Source organism: Hyla sarda, chromosome 6 (assembly GCF_029499605.1).
Source record: "Hyla sarda isolate aHylSar1 chromosome 6, aHylSar1.hap1, whole genome shotgun sequence".
NCBI lineage: Eukaryota > Metazoa > Chordata > Amphibia > Anura > Hylidae > Hyla > Hyla sarda.
In genome coordinates, this window is record NC_079194.1 from 114,319,658 (window position 1) to 114,339,760 (window position 20,103).

A 20,103-nucleotide genomic window follows, 5' to 3' on the forward strand; every position below is an offset into this window, starting at 1 on the left:
AACAGCAGCCTCCTGCTTCCACTGGCAGCTACAACCTAATACAGTACAGTGAACCCTCGACCTACGATGGCCCCGACATACGATAATTTCAACATGCGATGGCCTCTCAGAGGCAGCATCAACATACAATGCTTTTTTATGTCAGGGCCATCGCATAAACGGCTATCCGGCAGCGCGGACTGCTTCAGCTGCCGACGGATAGCCGTTTACGGTGCCCCGTGAACTCCGGTGATGTCTCTTACCTGTCCTCGGAGCTCCGGCGCGTCCTCTTCGGGATCCCCTGCATCGTCAGCGCTCTCCAGCGACGTCATCACGTAGCTGCGCATGCCGTCCCGTCATCCAATAGGAGCGGTGTGCGTAACAACTTGATGGCGGCGGCAGAGCGCGCGGATGCCGGGGAAGAAGAGGCCTTACCGGAGCGTCGGGGACACCTCGGGGACGCAGCAACAGCGATGGACGGCGACATCCCGGGCAGTGGTGACGGTCCGGAGCGGCGGGGACAGGTGAGTACAACTTCCTCTAAGGCAGGGTTCACACTACGTTTTTGCCATACTGTTTTCAATCCGTTTTTCTAAAGAAAACCGTATGGCAAAAAACGGATGGAACAGTATGGAAAAAAGTAAACCGTATGCGTTTTTAAACAGTATACTGTTTTTAAAAGTGCATACAGTTCCGTCAGTTTTTATAGAAAAAAAAAACATACGTTTTTGAAAATGTTGTCCATTTTTAATGGGAGGGGTCTTGGGTGGGGACTTTAGGATTCAAATGCGCATGCGCAAAGTAAAAACGTATACGTTTTTGCCGTATGGAACCGTATACATGTGCGTTTCCCATTGACGTCCATGTTTAAAAAAAAATGTATGCTGTTGCAGTACGGTTTTTAAACCGGAGACAAAATTGTGGTCAACCACGGTTTTGACTCTGGTTTAAAAACAGTACTGCAACCGCATACGTTTTTTTTAACATGGACCTCAATGGGAAACGCACATGTATACGGTTCCATACACGAAAAGCGTATACGTTTTTACTTTGCGCATGCGCATTTGAATCCTAAAGTCCCCACCCAAGACCCCTCCCATTAAAAATGGACAACATTTTCAAAAACGTATGTTTTTTTTTTCTATAAAAACTGACGGAACTGTATGCACTTTTAAAAACAGTATACTGTTTAAAAACGCATACGGTTTACTTTTTTTCCATACTGTTTCATCCGTTTTTTTGCCATACGGTTTTCTTTAGAAAAACGGATTGAAAACAGTATAGCAAAAACATAGTGTGAACCCAGCCTAAAAGTGGTCTTCAACCTGCGGACCTCCAGATGTTGCAAAACTACAACACTCAGCATGCCCGGACAGCCTGGGTGTTGTAGTTTTGCAACATCTGGAGGTCCGCAGGTTGTAGACCACTGTCCTATACTTTACATTGCACGATCCCTCAACATGCGATGGTTTCAACAAACGATGGTCCGTTTGGAATGGATTACCATCGTATGTTGAGGGACCACTGTACTTACTGCCATCTGTCCCCTCCTCCCTGTACAAGCAGAGGTTTCAGGCAGCAGCAACAGCAGCACAGTGGAGCGATTTACTGCCGAACATCGGGCTGTGTATGGGATGGTAGAGGACCTTAGATGATGTCATTACCATGTGATCAGTCACATGGGTGGGAAGAGCCTGATTGCTGTGCTGTGGAGGCCCAGAAAGAAGTTGCTGTATAGGGGAATGTGTTTATCATGATAAGGTAACCTATAGTACATTCACACTCACACACAAATAACTATATCTGTGTTTTTCAAACAGTGCGCCTCCAGCTGTTACAAACTACAACTCCCAGCATGCCCGGAGATCCAACGGCTGTCTGGGCATTCTGGGAGTTGTACTTATGCAACAGCTGGAGATACATTGTTTGGAAAACACTGCACTATAAAATTCACACACACTGCATTTAACACACCCCCTTTTCCCATTTTTTAAAATGAAATAATTTAAGAATCCAAACGTGGGATCGCCACGTGCGTAAATGTCCAAACTATTACAATATAAGTCCACAATTACTAATTTTAAGTCATTTCATATAAGAAAAAAAAATTAATAAAAAGCAATCGAACAGTACCATCAAAAATAAAAGATGGTACCAGTAAAAACTACAGATCAAAGCACAAAAGGTGCGCCCTCAAACAACCCAGTATTTGGAAAAATTCTTAAGTTATAGGGGTCAGAAGAGGATGATTTTAAGTATACAATTTTTTGTACAAAAAGTTATTTAAAAAAAATAGTAAAATAAAACAAAGCCTATAAAAATTGGTTACTGGTGTAATCCTATGGAATTACAGAATAAAGATAATATAACTTTGAAGTGGCACGGAGAGGGATCTGAGGGGGATATAAAGTGGCACAGGGGGGATCATAGGGGGAATATAAAGTGGCACAGGGGGGATCAGAGGGGGGCAAATTATATAGCAGAGGGGGTTGATCAAGGGGGAAGAGGATAAAAGTGCAAGGGGGTAGCAGCCCAATTTGTAATGCTGATACTGGTAATATGCACGTCGTAGGACGTGCAATGTGATATGTGCAATTGGCGGTACTGTGAGGGGTGTCCAGGGGGCCCAGGCCTGAGCTCTGTAAGGGGCCCCAAAATTTGTGATGGCAGCCCTGTCTGTGTCATGCTGGTTACAATGGCTTGAGGACTTCCACAGGTGCTTCCAACCAGAGGACTGCAATGGGATTAGGATTGTGGAGGTTCCATAGGACCTGATATAAAATCTGCATGAGCAGGAAGTTTTTAGTCTTGAGTCGGCAGGAGTGGGTCTCGCATAATCCCGCACAGTCCCACAAAACTCTGAAATGCTACGATGGCTGATGAAATGGCATTAGGGGACCAAAGCAGGACACCAAAGGCAACACTGGAGCCCTGAAAGTATGTAAAGGTTTTTTTTGTTTTTAATATCCCACGCAATGGGCATAGTTTTGAACCCCCCCTCCCTCCTTCAGGATAACGCCTTTAATAGGTAGCAGTATTTTCCTGGTACCGCTCAGCAGTGGGATAAAACATTCTCCTGGCCCTCTGGAAATATGTTTCTAAATTGTGGGATGCAGAAGAAGAAGAGAATATGGCCTACGTGCAGACGGGGTCATTTAGGAAAAGGTAAACTCTTGCACAGGAAAACTCTCAGCAGGCAGGGTTCATGGAAATCCAAGCTAGGTTCAAGAATTTTTAGCAAGAGAAGTGTAGTACCAAGCAATGGGATTCTGCTGCGTTGTTCTCCTGGCACGCTCTAGGCGTTGTTTGGCAATATCGCGTTGAGATCTCTTGTCTAATGGGTCCCTGACTACACAGTGGGTGTCTATACTATTTCTGGATCTTCAGCAAACCGACACTATCACAATGGATCTTTCCAGCCTCCATCCCATGGATGCTTCGTGATGAACAAGCCTACTCTGACCTCCTTCTCACTCATGTACCTTTGATGGACAGGCCCTAGGCCTAGCAGCTTTTAACACCCCTTCCTGCAAGCCAACAGCTGTAAACCTAAGAATTCTTGCTGCCACCTGTCAAAATTAGGAGATGACAGCACCACAAGTAGTGTGGCTTATCATTTTAGCAACCCAGGAACCTAAACCACAGTATAACATTTACATACACTCTACTTTCTATATTCACTGTAAATGCAGTAGTTTATGTATAGACAGAAAATAGAGCTGATATACACTGAACATGCTGTAGAAGCAAAAACTTAAATTTTTTTACATTTCTATGGAAAAAAATACAAACATACGAGAAAGTACAAACCAAGTAAAAAAAACTATTGTTTAATGTGCTCATACACATTAGATTATAGTGGATGAATGGATAGTTCATGGATAATTTCAATCAAAATGTTATATAACATGATATAATCATAGTTACATAGTTAGTGTGGTTGAAAAAAGACGTCCGTCAAGTCCAACCAGGTAATTGAAGGGAAGGGTGTAAGGGGATAAGGGGAAGGGATGTCGTTTTATAATTCTGCATAAGCATTAATGTTATTTTGTTCCAGGAATGTATCTAATCAAATAATAATTAGAACCAACTAATAAGTGTTCCAACCAGGTGTGCTTAATACATAACTTTTACTATATTTCTTATTTAAAATCCACCAGTAATAAGAAAGTGCCTGTGTATTCCAACACCAATTGAAAATTAGACATAAAATTGGTCATCACCATTAGTAACCAAGCATATTGAGGCTCTGCTGGGCCCTGCCAGCCCCAAATGCACAAATGGATTATTATACAGAACCGCCGACGCGTTTCTACCACCTAGTAAACGGTGGTTTCATCAGGGAAAGGTTAGATATAATTGACCAAAACATATAATCAAGTTTGTGGTGTGTGCAGCATGAGGTCCCCTCATAGCAAGATATATAACATCATAGGACTAGTACAGTGGGCTCAATTGATCCTGTAAGGAAAAGAATGCTCCACTCCTGTGTCCTAAAAAGAAACGTTTTTGGGGGCCAGTAGTCCGTAGCTGCTTCTACCACCTAGGAAAAAAACAGGCAGGAGAAATTGCAATCAGTGCCCGTCCTGGAAGGAAGAACAGGGAACAATTCAGTCCCTCCAGTAGTACTCACAGTTAGCTGTCTCGAAGTATGGGCACGGCATTACCTGCAGTTGCGCAGGGAGCCGGATCTCAGTCCAGCTCTGCTCGCTTGGTGTAGCGAGGTACCGGCGTCTGTCGTCACTACCGGTTTCCGGCGGACGTTACATAGCGCACAGTCCCCGTCCGCTCTGTGATGCTCGCAAACAGAGCGGGCGTATTGCCGTGTACGGCCCGGCTGTGCGCGAAATTGGTAACTCCGCCCCAATACCGTAGTGTATAGAATAGAAGGGTTTAAGACAGGTAATCAGACGAATACCATAAATTCAAGGAGATGCATTTTTAAAGTAATGTAACATGATCAAAAGGATCACTAGAAGAACTGAATTTTTGGGGGGAATGATTTATCCAAATTCGCAGGAATACTGATACCGGACAACACCAAAGAATGGACAAGGACCCTGTATCTAACCCTGTTTTAAAGCTATTAATTGTTCCTGCTGTGACCAGTTCCTGAGGTAGACTGTTCCATAAATTCACAGTTCTTATGGTAAAGAAGGCGTGTCACCCCTTTAGACTAAACCTTTTCTTCTCCAGACGGAGGGAGTGCCCCCTCGTCCTTTGGGGGGATTTAACAGTTTTTCTCCATATTTTTTGTATGGGCCATTTATATACTTATATACGTTTATCATATCCCTTCTTAAACGTCTCTTCTCAAGACTAAACAATTGTAACTCCTTTAATCGCTCCTCATAGCTAAGATGTTCCATGCCCCAAATTAGTTTAGTTGCACGTCTCTGCACCCTTTCCAGCTCCGCAGTGTCCCTTTTATGGACAGGCGACCAAAACTGAACAGCATATTCCAGGTGAGGCCGTACCAATGCTTTATAAAGGGGGAGTATTATGTCCCTGTCCCTTGAGTCCATACCTCTTTTGATACATGACAATATCCTGCCGGCTTTGGAAGCAGCAGCCTGACATTGCATGCTATTCTGTAGTCTGTGATCTACAAGTACACCCAGATCCTTCTCTACCAGTGACTCTGACAGTTTAATCCCCCCTAAGACATACGATGCATGCAGGTTATTAGTACCCAGATGCATAACTTTACATTTATCCACATTAAACCTCATTTAAACTTCATTTTCTAATCAGAAAAGAGCAACACAAATATAAAAAAAAAAATACATTGTGGCAACCCATAGACAGCCAACACTCAACCACAGGCCCCGCAGGGATCACAGTGGGACACTGCATAAATAGATTCCCCCATCCACCCTGTTGGTACACACCAGGTCTTGTTTGTCACCTGATGCAAAGATGTCAGGTGTGGGTAAAGTTTTCAGACGATAGTCGGACATAAAATCTCATGTTCATGCATATTCTTCTCAGAACTCTCCCAGAAAGATCTCTGTCCTTCATCCGATGTAACTGATAATGTTTGGCCAACAGCAATGGTCAATATAGATGATTATATGTGAGGATGTGTTTGTAAAATTATGCTCCCCAGACAACCATGACTACAACCTTCTTCTTTCTAATGTTTATGGGAAACAATATGAGGTTATAGATATAGCCAGAGAGTTTGGAATGTTAGGGTCCATTCACACTACAAAATATTGACCCAGAGAAATGCGTGGACATTTTGTTACAGCAGGTCACTAGGACCACTCAAACATGCGCCATCCCCATTGATGGCAATGCATTTCTGAGTGGATTCCACTGAAAGAATGAACATGTTCATTCTCTTGGCCGAGTCCTAAATTGAAATTTTCCAGAAAGAAGTTTCCATAGTGTACACAGTGCAGCAGAATCTGCAAAAAACACTGGAACTTAAAATTCTGTAGTGTGAATGGGCCCTTATCTATCTGGGGCTCATGTGTTTTCCTTTAAACCTGGAAAAACGTATAAGGAAATGCATTTCACTCTATTTATTAATGATTTTCTTTCTAATTTACTTTTTTTCACCCTGTTCCCATTCCTAAAAGTGAGCATGGTTTACATTGTTTTCCACAATCCAAGTGATTTATGAAATAGTTCACCCTGTTTTTTGGCATCTTTACAGTTGAATAAATAAAAAAAAATGCTAAGGTTTCACAACATGTATAAACACATGTATGCAAATGAGGGAAAATGAATAAAAAAATCACCATGAAAAGCAAAAAAAAGTAGTGGAAACATAGTAAATGAGGCCCATAAAGTAAGGCAATGGTGTGCCATAAGACAATTAAATGCCTGCTGTTTATACCCACATCCTTTCTATTGCGAGATTATACTTATTTTCCTGGATTAGTTTTGCAGTAATCTGATAATTACAGCCTGGGTCGGTTATGTTTGGAAAACTTCCAAATTGCCAACCAAGTTGGTTCAGTATGCAACATACATTAGATACTAAGGAAGTGATTAAACGGCAGGTAAGCGAGGTACATCTCTATATTATGTATTAAGCTATATTCAGAAAATTTCTGTGCAAACATTCGACCATGAGCCAAGCGCCGGCAGAACATGCCTGTGCTAGGACCGCTCGGAAATGTGCCATCTCTTAGACAGCAATGCATTTAGGTGAGGTCTCTGCCGTGTGCACAGTGCAGGAGAATCCCATTGAAATCAATGGGACTTTTCTGCAGTGGAATGGTCGTGCGGAATTCTTCTGCAGAATTCCACATGTAAATTCCATTGTGTGAGCATAGCCTTAGAGTGCCCTCTAAAGTGCATGTTCTTTCTAGTGGACCTCTCTAAGAACGGCACACTCCCATGCCATGAGGTCTTAAAGGGGTACTCCGGTGAAAAATATATATATTTTTTCAAATCAACTGGTTTCAGAAAGTTAAACAGATTTGTAAATTACTTTTGAAAAATTCGATTTGGCTGATTTGCTGAATTTTCCGTAAAAATCCGGTTCTGTCCGAATTTATTTGCGGCGAATCGCTATTAAAAAAACGGCTATTTCTGGCCTACAGAGAGGCTCAATAGGGGGTGTAGAACACTTTGCCTTGGCCTAATACGCATATGGAGTGTGCTGTGTTAGGGAAATAATACTGTTATTCACTATGACATGCAGACTACAGGCATCGCTATTAGAATTACTGCCGTAGAGCGTCTGGATGTGGTAGATTTTTTATGTCATTTTTATTTAATTTAATTTGAATTTATTTACATTTTTTTTACTTACCCATTATGGTGAGCATTGAGCTGGCGGTCCGCCGTGAGGCGAGCTACCACCTGTTCTAGCCCCTGCCTTTCAGCGCACCCCAATGTCCACTTGGAAAAGGAGGGACTACAGTACCAGCAACTTGGACAGGAGCACATTAAGCTTCTGTGCCATTGGATAAGTGGGCACATAAAACTAGAAGTGGCTGCAGTGAAAAAGCTTGTACCTGTATCTTAAAATCGAGCTGACGGTCTACCGACAGGCGAGATACCGCCTGTTCCAGCCCCTGCCACTCAGCGCCCCCCCCCCCCCCCCTGACTGCGAAAGTGCAAATGTTTCATTTAATCAGTTATGGTTCATTGTTATCGCTCTATCAATTTTTAGAAGACCAAATCCAACAAGGAGGTACATGTCACATGGCGGCACAATGACAGAGCCTAGAGGTGGCAGCAGCATGAGGAGACCATAATCTGTCAGAATGACACAGCCTGGAATTGGCAGCAGCAAGAGGAGACCATATAGTGGCTGAATGACAAAGCCTGGAGTTGGGGCAGCATGAGGAGACCATAGGGCCTCACAATCCCTAAGATTAAAAGATGAATTATCAAATTTACCTTAAAAATGTTAAGGTAATGTCCCAGCAGCATGAGGAGACCATATAGTGGCTGAATGACACACCCTTGAGTTGGCGGCAACATGTGGAGACCATAGGGCCTCACAATCTCTAAGATTAAAAGATGAATTTTCAAATTTAAATTGAAGATTTATGGTAGCTAAATTTTTAAGTAATGTACAAGCAGCATGAGGCGACCACAGAGAGGCTGAATGACACAGCCTGGAGTTGGCGGCAGCATGAGAAGACCACATAGTGGCTGATTGACACAGCCTGGAGTTGGCAGCAGCATGAGGAGACCATAGGGCCTCACAATCCCTAAGATTAAAAGATGAATTTTCAATTTTAACCCCTTAAGGACAAGGCCCATTTTGGCCTTAAGGACCAGACGAATTTTATTTTTGCATTTTCGTTTTTTCCTCCTCGCCTTCTAAAAGTCATAACTCTCTTATATTTCCATCCACAGACCCATATGAGGGCTTGTTTTTTGCGTCACCAATTGTACTTTGTAATAACATCACATATTTTTCCATAAAATGTATGGCGCAACCAAACAAATATTATTTATGTGGGAAAATTGAAAAGAAAACCGCAATTTAGCAAATTTTGGAAGGTTTTGTTTTCACGCTGTACATTCTGTGGGTCAATACGATTAAAATGATACCCATGTTATATGCTTTTCTATAATTGTACCGCTTAAAAAAAATCTCAAACCATTTTAACAAAATTAGTATGTTTGAAATAGCCCTATTTTGACCACCTATAACTTTCTCAATTTTCCATATATGGGGCGATATGAGGGCTAATTTTTTGTGCCATGATCTGTAGTTTTCATCAGTACCACTTTTGCTTAGGTTTTACTTTTTATAAATTTTTATAAATTTTTTTTAATAAAATGTGACAAAAAAGCTGCAATTTTGGACTTTTTTATATTTTTTTACGTTTACGCCGTTCACCGTACGGGATGATTAACAATATATTTCAATAGTTCAGACTTTTACGCACACAGCAATACCAAATATGTGTATTAATTATTTTTATTATGATTTTTTGGGGGTAAAATGGGAAAACGGACGTTTTACTTTTTATTGAAGGAGGGGATTTTTCAAATTTTTTTACTTTTTTTATTTTACATTGTTGTAATTTTTTTTACACTTTTTATGTCCCCATAGGGGATTATTCATTGCAATCAGTTGATTGCTAATACTGTGCAGTGCTAATACTGTGCAGTGCTATCAGTCATCTTCTGCTCTGGTCTGTTCGATCGCAGACCAGAGCAGAAGACCCCGGGAGATGGCCGTAGCCAGGTGAGGGGACCTCCGGCCGCCATGCTGGATGATTGGATCCCCGCGACAGCGCTGCGGGCGATCCGATCATCCGTGCAAAGTACCGCACTGCCGCAGATGCCGTGATCTGTATTGATCACGGCATCTGAGGGGTTAATGGCGGACATCCGCGCGATCGTGGATGTCGGGCATTACCGGCGGGTCCCTGGCTGCTGATAGCAGCCGGGACCTGCCGGGCATGACGCGAGCACCGCTCGGGTGCTCGCGATCATGGCGGCGCGTAAATGTACGTCATGGTGCGTTAAGTACCACGTCACCATGACGTACATTTACGTCCATTGTTGTTAAGGGGTTAAATTGAACATTTATGGTAGATAGTGCTACCATAAAAATGTTTAGGTAATTTCACAGCAGTATGAGGAGACCATATAGTGGCTGAATGACAAAGCCTGGACTTGGCGGCAGCATGAGGAGACCATATAGTGGCTGAATGACACAGCCTGGAGGTGGCGGAAACATGAGTAGACCATGTAGAGGATGAATGTCACAGCCTGGAGTTGGCAGCAGCAAGAGGAGACCACATAGTGGTTGAATGACACAACCTGGAGGTGGCGGAAGCATGAGTAGACAATATAGTGGCTGAATGGCACAGCCTGGAGTTGGCGGCAACATGAGGAGACCACATAGTGGCTAAATGACACAGCCTGGAGGTGGCGGAAGCATGAGTAGACCATATAGTGGCTGAATGGCAAAACCTGGAGTTGGCAGCAGCATGAGGAGACCATAAGGTGGCTGAATGACACAGCATAGGGGTTGGGGCAGCCTGAGGAGAACATATAGTGGCTCAGTGGCAAAGCCCGGAGTTGGCAGCAGCATGAGGAGGACATATAGTGCCTGAATGACACAGCATAGGGGTTGCGGCAGCCTGAGGAGAACATATAGTGGCTGAATGACAGTGTGGAGGTGGCGGCAGCATAGTAGAACATATAGTGGCTGAATGACACAGCCTGGAGTTGGCAGCAGCATGGAGAGACCACATAGTGGCTGAATGACACAGCCTGGAGCTGGCGGCAGCATGAGGAGAACATATGGTGGCAGAATGAGACAGCCTGGAGGTGGCAGCATCAGGAGTCCTGAAAGTGACCCGGTGACAGAGTGGTGCGGTGGGTGGGAATACCAGTACCCGGTGAGGAAGGTGGGTGGAAAAAGGTCTGATGCGGAGGAATGTTTGTAACTGGGGAGCAGCGCCTTTAACCCCTTAAGGACCAAGCCCATTTTAACCTTAAGGACCAGGCCAATTTTATTTTTGCATTTTCGTTTTTTCTTCCTCGCCTTCTAAAATCCATAACTCTTTTATATTTCCATCTACAGACCCATATAAGGGCTTTCTTTTTTGCGTGACCAATTGTACTTTGTAATGAAACCTCTTATTTTACCATAAAATGTACGGCGAACCCAAAAATTTAGTTTTTTAGGGAGGAAATTTAAATGAAAACCCCAATTTTGCACATTTTGGAGGGTTTTGTTTTCACACTGTACTTTTTACGGTATAAATGACATGTGTTCTTTATTCTGTGGGTCAATATGAGTAAAATGATACCCATGGCTAGATACTTTTATATTTTTGTACGCTTAAAAAAAAATCTAAAACTTTTTGTACAAAATTAGTAACCTAAAATCGTCCTATTTTGCCCACCTATAACTTTTTCATTTTTCCGTATATAGGGCGGTATGAGGGCTCATTTTTTGCGCCGTCATCTGTACTTTTTATCGATACCACATTTGCATATATAAAACTTTTAGATAATTTTTTATAAAAATTTTTTTTAATAAGATGTGACAAAAAAACTGCATTTTTTTAACGTTTACGCCATTCACCGTACGGGATCATTAACATTATATTCTGATAGTTCGGACATTTACGCACACGGCGATACCAAATATGTTTATAAAAAAAATTATGGTTTTTGGGGGTAAAATGGGAAAAACTGACAATTTTTATTTTTATTGGGGGAGGGGATTTTTCAAATTTTTTTACTTTTTATTTTAATATTTTTCTACTTTTTTTTAAACACTTTTTATGTCCCCATAGGGGACTATCTATAGCAATCATTTGATTGCTAATACTGTTCAGTGCTATGCATAGGACATAACACCGATGAGTATTATTGGTGATCTTCTGCTCTGGTCTGCTCGATCTCAGAACAGAGCAGAAGACCCCAGGAGACGGCCAGAGCCAGGTGAGGGGACCTCCGGCCACCATGCTGGATGATCGGATCACCGCGGCAGCGCTGCGGGCGATCCGATCATTCATTTAAAGTACCACACTGCCGCAGATGCCGTGATCTGTATTGATCACGGCATCTGAGGGGTTGATGGCGTACATTCGCGCAATGTCGGACAATGTCGGCCATTACGGGCAGGTCCCCGGCTGCTGCTAGCAGTCGGAACCTGCTGTGTATGACGCAAGCACCGTTCCGATGCTCGCGGTCATACACAGGACGTAAATGTAAACGTAAAAGTACCACTAAACCAGGACATACATTTATGTCCGTGGTCGTTAAGGGGTTAATCTGTTTTGCACTATCCATATTTGTGAAGTGTTGGTGTGGCACCATGTTCAATCTGCTCTCTTGCATCAGGCATTGGTGGATGGAAATCCTGGCTGATCCATGCCTGATTCATCTTCACAAAGGTCAGTCTCTCCACATTTTTTGTGGACAGACGAGTTCTCCTTGGGGTGACAATGACCCTAGCCACACTAAACACCCACACTGATGGCACACTACTGGACAGGCAGGACAGCTTTTCCAGGACAAACTGCTAGTTGCGGCCACAAATCAAGTTTTGCTTCCCAGAAGTCCAGCGGATCTTCAAGGTGTGTTGGCATAGGCATGTCAAGGTATGCCACCACCTGCTGGTTCAGGTCCTGTTCCAGTTCTACCTGCTGTTGATGAGTTGCTTCACTATGCGTGTGAAGAAAAGTACTCATCAGCGACGGTAGACTCAGGCTGCTGCTGATGGAGCTGGTACTGCCATCTCTTCCACAAAATTGTTCAGGGCTGGTACTACCTTCTTTGCAAAGAAATGACGGCTTGGGACTCTCCGGCTCGGCACAAGCCATCAGTTCTCTGAAAGGTGCAGAGTCCACCACTTCAAAAGGGAGGGACTGCAGCACCAGCAACTTGGACAGGAGCACATTAAGCTTCTGCGCCGTTGGATGAGTAAGGGCATACTGTTGTCTCTTGGACATGGCTTCGCAAATGGATTGCTCGTGGAATGACTGACTCAAAGTAGGAGGAGCAAGAGCATCTGGAGCGACAGAAGGAGGGTATGACATACAGCTCCCTTTGGCTGAGGTGGCTGAGCCTTGGCTGGCTGAAACATGGAGCGGCGTGCCACCGGGTGATGCAGCAGGCTGGACCACCATATCGGAGCCACGGTTCTCCCAGGCCACTTTATGGTGGCACAGTATATGTTGACGCAGGGCCGTGGTGCCAACATTGGGACCCTGGTCACGTTTCACCTTCTGCCGACACATCTTGCATGTGGCTATGTTTACCTCCTCCGGATGCTTGAAGAAAAACTGCCACATTGCCGAGTAGCTGATTTTCCCATCAACAGTCTGCACTAATTGACTGCTACTGCCGCCATCTCAAGGAACCCCTGTTCCACTACCTCCCAGGAAGGTAGGCTGCCGTGGTCTCCCCCGGGCACGTTTGGCTCCAGAATTTCAACTTCTGCCACCATGCTGACTGCCAACCATGCTACCACCTTCAGCTGCTGCCTCATGGGCAACCTGCAACCCTCTTCTTCTGATGATAATGAAGCCCCTTCTGCACCTGGCTCCCAATTGCGATCGGCTTCATCATCATCAAGTGTCACGTCCTCCTCGGGTTCCTCAACAGTGTTTGCTTCAGGACCCTGAATGGTGGCAACACCACCTCCCACGTCACACTCCTCATCACTACTTGCCCACCTAGCGGAGGAAGCCGTGGTTGTCTCCTCCACTTCTTGGCTGGGCAGTAGCTGCTGATTGTCCTCTATTAGATCGTCCTCACTGAATAGTGGAGCTGAACTCACAGCATAAGAAACTTCTGTAGGGGAGGGAACAGCATAGGACAGAGGCAATGGGAGAACAGGGACTGCTCCCGGGCCATGCCAACTGAGGGTTGTGTCTGAGGAACCCACTGACTGTTGACTGGGGGTATCAGATGTCACTTGTGATGAAGTGAATGACCGTGTTAATCAATCGATGATGGTAGATGGGTTTCTGGTCAAGACGCGACCGCTAGCTGATACCAGGAGATCAGGCCTCTCGCTGCGAATCCTGCTTCCACTCGCCCCTAGTCTGCTGAGAAACTCTGCCTGCACCTGATAAATTTAGGCCTCTGCCACTCCTCTGTGCACGTCCTGGCACTTCTCTGCCTGACATACTTAGTGCGTATATGAGGGGAGTACAATATGCTTCACTACGCTTAAAACCGTATTTGTCTCGAACAGCAGCAGGTGTGTATTTTTGGCTGGACGTTTACAGTAACTAGGCCCTTAAGACTTTATCAGGAACAAAATGGTACAACACTTAGATGTATGTACTTATGAGGGCACTAGAATGCGCTCCACTACGCTAAAGAGTATTTGTCTAGAACAGCTGCAGGTGTGTTCTTTTGGCTGTCCTTTCACAGTATCTAGGCCCTAAACTTTAACAGGAACAAACTGCTTAGATGTACGTATGTGCTATGCACTTATGAGGGGAGAAAAATGCACTACAGTACGCTTCAAAAAGTATTTGTGTATAACATCAGCCGGTGAGTAATTTTGCCTGGCCTTTCACAGTATCTAGGCCCTTGAGACTTTAACAGGAACAAAATAGTACACCACTTAGATGTACATATGTGGTATGCACTTATGAGGGCAGAAAAATGCGCTACAGTACACTTAAAAAAGTATTTGTGCACAACACCAGCAGTACACACCAGTGCTGCAGCACACTGTGTACTACACCCAAAATTGCACTTTCTCTCTCAGTCTCACTCCCTTCCCTATCAGTGATTCTAGGCAGAATTTGTGCTTGAGCTGAATCGCTGCTGTTCATCTGTGCAACACACTGCTCTCTGTAATAGAACATTGTAGACCGTGACTGGGAGGTAAATGGCTGCAGTAAGAATGCTTTTCTGTGAAACACACACTGCTCTGCAACAGAACGCTGACTTGACTAGGAGGTGAATAGTTGCTGGAAAAAGCTTTTCTGTGCAACACACAGCGCTGTCTGTCCCTATCTATCTCTGTGCAGTGAAAGGCTGAAGTGACTGTCCGCAATATGGCTGCCGATTATATAGGGCTGTGACATCACAGGGGTGACTGGCTGCTGATAGGCTGCATCCTGCATGTGATTCAGGGTCATCCCACCTACCCTTGTTCCCACCTTCCCAGGATTCCTTGCCCCATGTCCTCACATGTGGATCTGCCATTTTTAGATGCCCTGGAGCCTGGACCGCACTAAATGGAGTTTAATGAAGCGATTCGCACGATAGAATCGCGGCAATATTCGCATTCAAATTTTTCCAGAAATTCGTAACAAATTCGGATTCGACAGGTACGATTCGCTTATCCCTTATTACTTCTATTATAAAATCTTAATCCTTCCAGTACTTCTCAGCTGCTGTATACAACAAAAGAAGTTGAGTTGTTCTTTTCTGTATGACCACAGTTCTCTCTGCTGACACCTCTGTACATATCAGGAACTGTCCAGGGTATTAGCAAATCCCCATAGCAAACTTCTCCTGCTCTGGACAGTTCCTGACATGGTCAGAGGTGTCAGCAGAGAGCACTGGGGTCAGACAGAAAATAACTACTCAACTTCCTCTGGAGCATACAACAGCTGAGAAGTACTGGAAGGTTTAAGATTTTTTAATAGAAGTAATTTACAAATCTGTTTAACTTTCTGGCACCAGTTGATTTAAATTTTTTTTTTCCACTGGTGTACCCCTTTAAGAAGGTGTTTCAACTAGACATGAAGTACAATGTACATAGTCAGGTAAGTGAAAGGAGGGAAACGATGAACTTAGTACATACAGCTAATGTAGTATTTAATCTGCAGTTTCCTAATGGACATTCAGTGGCTGAAATAATTCTCACACAAATGAGGGTTTGTTATAATGTAGCAAGCCTATGGGCAATCCTCTGTGACTAAGTATCTGTCTTCTGTAATAGACTCCTGGCAAACAAGCTCGGCAAACTTTAGCTGTGTGAGATAAGGAATAGGTCTGTAGGAATGTTCAGCAAATGGGAGTAAACAGCAAGAAGAGGTATTGAAAGTAATGGAAATCTGAAACACAAAGGGGGAGATTTATCAAAACCTGTCCAGAGGAAAAGTTGTTGAGTTGTCCATAGAAACCAATCAGATCGCTTCTTTCATTTTTGAAAAGGCCTCTGAATAATGAAAGAAGTGATCTGATTGGTTGCTATAGGCAACTCAGCAACTTTTCAGGTTTTGATAAATCTCCCCCAAAATACCATATTTATCGGCGTATAACACGCATTTTTTAGGCAAAATTTTTTAGCCTTAATTCTACCTGCGTGTTATACGCCGATAAGCCGCTGCAGTTCAATTATTTAAAGTGGGCACTTTAAATCAATGAACTGCAGCGGCTTTTGCAGGTGCAGAGACCTGGGCTTCTCTGCCCCTGCCTGTCCTGGGGTTTAGAGCCCTGCTGCCGCCGCTTCTCTCCCCCTGCTATCGGCGACGCTGTCCCTTCTCGCCCCCTGGCTATTGGTGCCGCTGCCCCATTGCCGGTGCCGATAGCCAGGGGGAGAGAAGCGGCGCCGGCAATGGGGCAGTGGCGCCGATAGACAGGGGGAGAGAAGAGGCAGCGGCACCCATTGCCGACACCGCTGCCCAGTTGCCTCCTCCATCCCCGGTTGTATAATTACCTGTTGCCGGGGTCGGGTCCGCGTTGCTTCTGGCCTCCGGTGTGGCTTCCCCTGTGTCGTTGCTATGCGCTGCATGGCGCGGCGCAATGACGAGTGACGTCACTCATCATTGCATCTCGCAGCGCATAGCAACGACGCAGGGGACGCCACACTGGAGGCCAGAAGCAGCGCGGAGCCGACCCCGGCAACAGGTAATTATACAACCGGGGATGGGGGAGGCAATGGGGCAGCGGCGTCGGCAATGGGTGCCACTGCCCCTTCTCTCCCCCTATCGGCGCCGCAGCCCCATTGCCGGCGCCGCTTCTCTACCCCTGGCTATCGGTGCCGGCAATGGGGCAGCAGCACCGATAGCCAGGGGGAGAGAAGGGGCAGCAGCACCAATAGCAGGGGGAGAGAAGGGGCAGCGGCGCCGATAGCCAGGGGGAGAGAAGGGGCAGCGGCGCCGATAGCCAGGGGGAGAGAAGCGGCGGCAGCAGGGCTCTAGACCCCAGGAAAGGCAGGGGGAGAGAAGCAGGCAGCGACGGCCTCTCTCCCCCTGCCTTTCCTGGGGGCTTCTGTGGGGTCAGAAACAGTGTATCGGGGTATACACATGCACACACATGCACCCTCATTTTACCAAGGATATTTGGCTAAAAAACTTTTTTTACCCAAATTTCCTTGGTAAAATGAGGGTGCGTGTTATAGGCCGGTGCGTGGCATACCCCGATAAATACGGTATATTAGACATTGCTGAACGTTTCATTTCACAGTGATACGGCTTTGTTTCTAAATGACTGGATGACTCATTTATTAAGGAGCTCTACACTAAAGCTGCCAATACACATTATATAAAGGTAGGGCTGCAACTAACGATGATTTTTAAAATTTATCGATTATTAGATGAATCGGATAACTGCCCAAAACGGCTTAGGGAACCTGGGAAGGGTTAACAGGAGGGTGGGAGGAAGTGGAGACTGCATCACTTCCTCCCGTCCTCCTGTTAACCGTTCTCGCCACTCCAGGCCATGGTCTCAGTGCTGCAGGTAGGCCACAGGCCGGCAGCTTCTTAAAAAAAGGCATCGGAGGGTAAGGAGAGGCACTGGAGGGTAAGGGGAGATGGAAGGGGACATGTAGAGGCAGAATGAGGAGCTAAAAGGCAGGGAAAGTAGTAACAATAAAAGGACTGTGTTACTGCATTATTAGGTCACGCCCCCACCTACTAACTGGTGATTATTTGATAACTACTTGTAATATATGAAAAAAAGAAAAAAGCAGACAAAAGTCAATCATGTGCCGTTAATCCGGTAAACAAGGGGTTACCACTAGCAACGATAAGGTTATGCTAACCTGATGGTGTTATGCTAAGAGTATAACACCTACTGAAGCTTGAATCCCCAAGGGTGCTGCCTGGATCGTGCACTGGAGTCCTCAGGACGGTCAGGAGAAATTCAAGTAAAACTTGCAGAATGCAGAATAAAATTGGCGATCCTCTTGGCGCTCTTCCGGTGGTATATGGCAAATACTGAGTCGGACAATTAAAATTATTAAATAAATAAAGATTATTTATTAAAAGCGCTGAGGAAGAGGGGGTCCCACCCATTTAAAACGCGTAGTCCTCAGCGCTTTTAATAAATAATCTTTATTTAATAATTTTCATTGTCAGTATTTGCCATATACCACCGGGAGAGTGCCAAGAGGATCGACAATTTTATTCTGCAAGTTTTACTTGATTATTTGATAACGGGATTAGTCAAAAATGACAGTCGAATAATCGTTGCAGCTCTAGATAAAGGTCATCAAAACCTACCGATTTTTGTGGGACCTTCCAAACATGTTCATGGGGGCTTCCTGATTCTACCCCGATGGCAGATGTCAGGAGAAAGAAGTGTCCGGCATGTTGGATTTGAACTGCCCTATTTTTTTTTTCTCAGGGAGATAACCCGCCAACCGAGGAGTCTGGGAGCGGTTTAACCTATTTTTTTTAATTTTTATAAAAAGCGTTATCCATGATTGGAAAAACATAGCTGCTTTCCTGTAAAAACAGTGCCACTCCTGCCCTCAGGTTATGAGTGGTATTGCAACTCAGTTCTATAAAAGTGAATGGAGCCAAGTTGTTATACCACACACATCCTGACAACAAGTGTGGTGCTGTCGTTAACAGAAAGCAACAATTTTTATTTTTATTTTTAAATCCTGGATAATTTAGGGATACATGAACATGCAAGTGTGTATGTATATGGGCTAATCTAGCCATATGAGTGTTTGGTTAACAGCTATCTAATAAGTATAGCCAGCTTTATATTGTCTTTTTATACTGTATCTTAACATCCGTATATTCGGATGTAAATGTGAAGGTTTTCAAAACTGGAGTTGTGTGACTTTTAAGGTTAATATGGGGTACAGGGACTTTTCTGGACTCGCTATCAGTCATCTCTGTAAAGAAAACCCCTTGTCAGCCTGAAGTAGCTGATAACAGAGAACAATAGGCCACACAACCAATAAAGAAAAGAAAGGATATACTAAATCTCCTTACAAATGTACCCATTTCTGTGGCTTCTTTCACACTGCCGTGTGCTAATGGCAGTGTAAAAGAAGCCTATTCCTTGTATGAAAGCTTCCGGCCTACAGACCATGATGACAAACTCTTTGGTGTTCCTGGATGGCTGAGGTCATATACCCTTCACAATCTATATCCTCCATTTATTAGCTAAATTGAATCACATATTCATGTCGACATCATGAGGCCTGGTTTATCCACTCTCTATACTGGTTTCAGGACTGTCTTGTTTTCACTACACACTATGCAGAATTCAAACCACTGTTGAGGGGCGATTAGGAATTGGGGGGCATATTACAATAGGGAATAACAACGTTTGAAGATTTTTCTTCTCCCAGAAAGGGTTACTACATGTAGCTAATATTTTCCTGCAGAAGCAGATGTTCTGCTAATCCACCAGCTGTGTCCATGACGGAAAAACACTCTCAGCTCTCTGAAGTGCCATGCGGATTTTTTGTTGTTGTTTTTAGATTTTTTTTTTAATGTCCCTGAGAAATTCAAAAGTGTGATGAAAGGAAAGATCCAACCACCAATCCACAGCACATAATGCAAAGCCTGCTCCAGGCAGTGGAGACACAGCTCACTGTGTGTGGGGGAGGAGGAGTAAAACTGCAGTATGCAGTGGGGGAAGGGAAGAAGTATTATCCGTGTTCACCGGAAACCCCGTGGCTGTGCCTTTGATACATTCCCTAACTGACAGCACATTAGCATTCTGCAATTGTGCCCTTCGCCCTGCCGGAAAGAAGAAGAGGTATGATTGAGAATTTCACATATCCCAGGGGTATTAATGGGCTTTTCTGCATTAGAAGTATCTGTCATGCATAAAAAAGGACATCCTCTAAGACTGTGGATGGAGGGGGGCAGGATATTTTTAGGTTGCACTTCATCCATGAAAGGATGGGAGCTCCACCAGCCTCAGTGCAACAATTTAGCCTGGATTGGGTGTTGACATTTATTTAGAGAAGAATGTCTTACAGGTGAAAGGATTAAGGTAGATGGAGTGGGC

At 44.4% G+C, this 20,103-nt stretch overlaps 2 protein-coding genes across 2 annotated transcripts in view; one reads left to right on the forward strand and one right to left on the reverse strand.

Moving 5' to 3' along the window:
• The window catches only part of LOC130275988 (uncharacterized), a 158,013-nt gene that overhangs the window by 102,143 nt on the left and 35,767 nt on the right, over window positions 1–20,103 (reverse strand). The gene's annotated exons all lie outside the window — the stretch shown is intronic.
• CCDC71 (coiled-coil domain containing 71) overlaps window positions 19,829–20,103 on the forward strand; it is an 80,686-nt gene continuing 80,411 nt past the window's right edge. The window contains exon 1 of the mRNA XM_056524753.1: window positions 19,829–19,848. The gene's annotated coding sequence lies outside the window, so the exon portion shown is untranslated. The remainder of the gene's footprint in view (window positions 19,849–20,103) is intronic.